The sequence below is a fragment of the Fukomys damarensis genome, unplaced genomic scaffold (genome assembly GCF_012274545.1).
Source record: "Fukomys damarensis isolate Sample0158 unplaced genomic scaffold, DMR_v1.0_HiC HiC_scaffold_2, whole genome shotgun sequence".
Classification (NCBI taxonomy): domain Eukaryota; kingdom Metazoa; phylum Chordata; class Mammalia; order Rodentia; family Bathyergidae; genus Fukomys; species Fukomys damarensis.
In genome coordinates this window covers 40980045-40985350 of record NW_022900914.1, presented here as the reverse complement: position 1 = coordinate 40985350, position 5306 = coordinate 40980045, and positions in this window count along the sequence as shown.

Genomic DNA, 5306 nt, shown 5'->3' with positions numbered 1-5306 from the left:
ATGATTCATACATGTGAGTACACTACATGTATATGCATGACATACTCACATACCTATCTATAGAAGGGGAAAAACTGAAGGAAAATAAAAATTTAACCATTTTCTGATGACCAGGGATACTTCCCTTCAATTACTCCTTTTAACACATACTTATTGAATGCTTCTTTGTGCCAGACATTAAAACAGACGGGCCCCTGCCAACACAGGTATACCAGTTTTCTTTTCATTTTTCCACAATTTAAAAAAATTTATAAGTATATTATCTTTTCATAATCTTAATAATAAGAAATATGCAGTATGGAGTGAATAAAGATTTGGGCACAGTTCTGGGTGATATGGGGAAGAACTGAATATGACCTTGAGTATTTAAGATGACCAAACAAAGCAAAGCAATTCATTAAACAGTACACATGATTTAATTTTGATAAAATGTACATATATAAATATATTAAAATGCATAGAAAAAATATGTACTATTGTATAAAATATTTACTGTGGGATCTTTAACAATGTGATTTTTCTCACTTATCTATTTTTCACTACTCTCCTTTACGTTACTGTAATAAAACTATTTTAAAAATTTTACATGCACAATTGAGCATCTCCTACACACAAAACTGCTAATACAATAAAAGGAATCATAACCTTATTGAAATTTACTAATAATTAGTAAGAATTAGTACATGACAACAGTAAAAGTAATGCAAGACAGAATATAAACATGATAGAAGATAAAATATGGCTACCATCATTCTACGAAAAAATGCCCACTTGATTAGGAAAGGAGGAATGGAGAAAATGAAGGAGAAAAAATTTAAGGTAGTTGATTTGTTTTGCAGTGATAGAGATCAAAACCAGGGCCTTGCTCCTGCCAGGCAAGGGGTCCACAACTTAGCTTTTCACCCCAGCCCTGGAGAATGAATCTGAAATAGGAAGGATTTAATTAATAGAGGAAATGGCAGGCCCTAAAGATAAAGCCTGGGGCCACTGACAAGGCAGAGTGAGAGTTTGATTAGAATGTAGGATATATGAAAAGAGTAGGCATTAAGCTGTACACAGTTGTAAGGGCCTTCAATTTTCAAAAGTGAGTGCCTTGGTAAGTTTACTGAATTCAGCAATGGGGAGGATTACTGGAGGTTCCTACCACTTTCTCCTCAGCTCTACTGTTACCACCTTGGTTCAAAACATGGTAATCTCTGATCTGTGTCACTGTAATCACCTTTAAGTAAATCTTCCTGCTTTATTCTTGCACTCCTATGGTCTACCTACTGTAGCTAATTAGATCCTTTTATTTGGGGACAGGGTGATGGGGATTGAACTCAGGGTCTCAAGCATGCTGATAAGCAATGTACCACTGACCCACACCCCTAGCCCCAGATCCTTTTAAGACATAGATTAGCTCGGTTTCCCATCTCACAGAGTAAAAATCCAGTCACTAGACTTTCTGTAAGAGTCCCTGGCACTGCGCTCTCACCCTCTAACTTTGATCTACCACTAGTCTACTTGCTTCCTCTATTCTAGCCACACTGGATTTCCTTACCATAGTTTTTATAATATTCCAGGCATACCACTGTTGATCATTGTCCTCCTTAATCTCTTTGCTTCCTTCAAATCTTAAACCTTCTTTGACCCCACCCTATATGAAACAGCAAGCCCTACCAACCCTCAGCCAATCTCTTTACCCTGGCTCAAAGTAAAAAAAAAAAAAAAAAAAAAAAAAAAAAAAAACCCCGCCAAAAAAAAAAAAAAAAAAAAAAAAAAAAAAAAAAAGAAAGTTGTCAATTCCCTATCTCTCTAAGGTACTTTTTCTACCACAACACTTAACATTATCTGCCATCTTACTAGTAGTGTATTTGTCCCACACACATACAAACAAGTCTGCAAAATACATACACACACAAAATCAAAGCTCTATGAGGGTAGATTTTTACTGTTCTTTGTTCATTTCAGTATCCTCAGTATCCAGAACAAGGCCTGAAATACAGCAGGTGCTAAGTAAACATTTGTTATAAGAATGAAAGAAGATACCATGGTGTTAACAGATAATTTGTTGAAAGTACACTGTATTTATATAAATGGAACTTACAGTGAATTTATGCAGACTTACTACATAATTTTCCTATGGGAACTATTCACTAATACAGTGCCTGTAACTTAAGCTTTGAGCATATAGCAATCTTTATTAGCAACTTATTTTTAAAAGTCTTGCTTTTAAGTTAATTATTTGGAATAGGGGTGGTAGAGACTGACAAAGATAAGAGAGGGTCTTAAATCTGTTTTCTTTCTTTTTTCATTTCTTCATCTTCCTTCCCCAGAGAATAGGTCTAATACCTATAAGCCCAACCCTAGGGTAAGACCACAAATAGAAACTAGAAGTATGAACTTAGGGACGCAATGAAAGATGCCAGGAAAGTGAAGTTTGCACAGAGGAGCCTGGAGAAGCTAACAGTTTTTTAATTCAAATGTTCTTAAATTAAAAGCTCCTGTATTTTAAGAGGAAGTCAACACAAAATAACACTAACTTCTTCTCTGTTCCCTTTTAAAATATACAATCCTGAAAGACAGATTGAACGTTTATATATTTTAATGTTAAATACCTAAACTTTAGACTTTATTATGAAGGATTTCAAGCATATTAATAAATGTTAGGGGGAAGAGAGTAAGTGATAAAGTACCCACAACTCACCTGGGTTAAATCTTAATCTGTTACCAAATCTGCTTCAACTATATTTTAAAGACCAAAGTTTTAAATTTTATGGGCCCTTCCTAGAGCCTTTATCCCTCTCCAGTTCTCTAGTGATAACTTGTATTCTGACTCGATGTCTACCACTCCCATATACATTTTTATACCTTTGCCACATATTCCATAAATCATAGTAAATACACTGTTCTACACGTTTTTAAACTTTATAAATGTTATTATTACATCTTAACTCTGTCATCCACCAGCTGTCTAACTTTATGTAAATTACTCTCTTTAGGCCTGTTTCCTCTCTGAAAAATAGTATTATTAATAATAACACTACCTACTACCTTATATGGTTGTTAAGTGATACACATGAATCAATACTGTTAAGAAAGCATTTTTAAAAGTATCTTGCTGAGCTGGGGTGTAGCTCAGTGGTAGAGCGCTTGCTTAGCATGTGAGAAGACCCCAGGTTCACTTCCCAGAAGAACCATGAAGGAAAAAAAATAACATTCTGCTATGTGAAGCAGCGTACTTAAATGTTAGTAATTGTTACACAAAGCTCAAAGGAACTTGTGTCTATATACTGATTGAGGAATACACACACACACACACATGCACTGAGAAAAGATTAATTACCAAAGTGGCGTAAGAAAATCCATATAATGCCATATTCTCAAAGTTAAAAAGTACAATGTTTAGGCTAGAAAGGCTCACATAACAAATTGAAAGCGCTAAGAATAGAGAGAAAAAGGCCTGCATTTTTTATAAATTTATAAATTGTAGGTAACATTGAACTAGAATTTAAATAACTGATCTAAACTGATGACGATTAAAAAATATACACATAGGCACTTCCTTTTATGAGATTTGGGCAAGGGGTTGGAAGAGAAGAGAAATCCCTCAATGAAATGCTAAAGACTTTTTTGCCTAATGAAGCAGGCACTTTGATTTTCACACAAAATAAAATATTATTTAGTACTCAAATTTCAGTACTTTTCTCATCTAATTTTTTTACTAACTGTAAGCAGAACAATTAAAAATTTAAAATGACACTTAATAGGATCTATATGATTTTCATAAAGACAAATGGATTCTGCAAGATTTATCAATGGGATATTTTATTTTTATTCTGACATAGGATTTTTATTATATTCTGTAGGTCAAAAGATCAGAAAGCTCAAAACTGAAGTGTCTTACATACCAAGTCTCTTGGATTTCTTTCAAGAGCCCCCCCACCTTTTGGGTACCGGGGATTGAACTTGGGTCATCACACTTTCGAGGCAGGCAGCGGAACCACTGAGCTAAATCCCCGAACCTCCAGAGCTTTTTAATGACTTAAAAATATATCTGTGTTCTGAAGACTCATATGCATCTAGTTTGATACATATACAGGGAACAACTAGATCAAATGAGCATCTAGTAAATGCCATTTGCTGCAGGATCCATCTTTTAATCTGTGGACAGACAAAATTTAGAAAACTATCAGATAACTTGTTTAACAAAACATACCTCTGCAGAGTGTTAAAAACTACTACAGAAGCCAACATTTAAGCTGGTAAAGCACATAAATGTATGTAAAGTGTGCTAAATATATCAACACAAAAGATTTGAAAAATTTCCCTAGAGTTTAGCATATATTTCTATGTCTAGGAGGCTAGCTGAAAACAGTAATTAAATGTAACAAGGATAAACTGCGATGCGTTCCCTATCCTCCCCACCCCCGCCCACCGTACATGAGACTGTAGTCCGTGAAGAGATTTATGCCTTAGGAAAAGTTTTTAAATTCTACCTTACTCTTCCTAAAGTGAGAACTTTGAAACATGGAGCCACTGTTTCTCTTTCATTCCTCCCCACATCCCGGTAAAATATATACGTATAAGTCAGTCAGTTTTAATGTAAGATTCAGTGGGAAATAAAACTTTAACGAATAAACCAACAAGAAAAGAGCCTAAATACTTTCACTACCTTCTAATGGAAAAAGAACCCCATCATCGCTACCCCTACGTCCACCGCCCCAAGCAAGACGCAGCACCTGCCAAGCCCGACGCTCAAATAATCGCCTAACTTTTTAAACGCAATATGGGAAGAAGGCGCAGATTATTTCTTGAGGAATCCCAGAAGATAGAAGAAAACGTCCTCTCAAAAAGGAAGGCACGAGCTTTGGGGCCGTCTCCTCTGCTAGTTGGAAGGTTAAAAATCCGCTTGCTTCGGGACCCTTGGAAGCTGCACACTCCGGTGGCGGCCGGCCTCGGGCCTCGGCAAAACAGGCAGTGTTTACACCTGTCACGAGGGAGACGGAGGGAGAAGGAGGAAGCCCGAGCAGAGCCCCAAACTTCTCAATAGCTCCCAGAAAGAGCGGCCGGCGCGGAGCTGTGGGCAGGTGAAAGCAGAGGAGCAGGGCGAGACCGCGGCGGCCGGGGAGGGAACCGCTCACACTCCCCAGCCAGTGCCCAGGTCGGAGAAGACGGTGCCGGTCGTTTGAGGCGCAGCCAACAGCTTTCCCGCACCCACCGCGGAAGACAGCGGAGCCGGAGCCCGAAACCTGCAGGCCCGCAGAGCCGGCTCGGTTCCCACAGCCCTAGTTCCGCGGCGGGCAGGTGCTTCAGGCCAGTGCGAG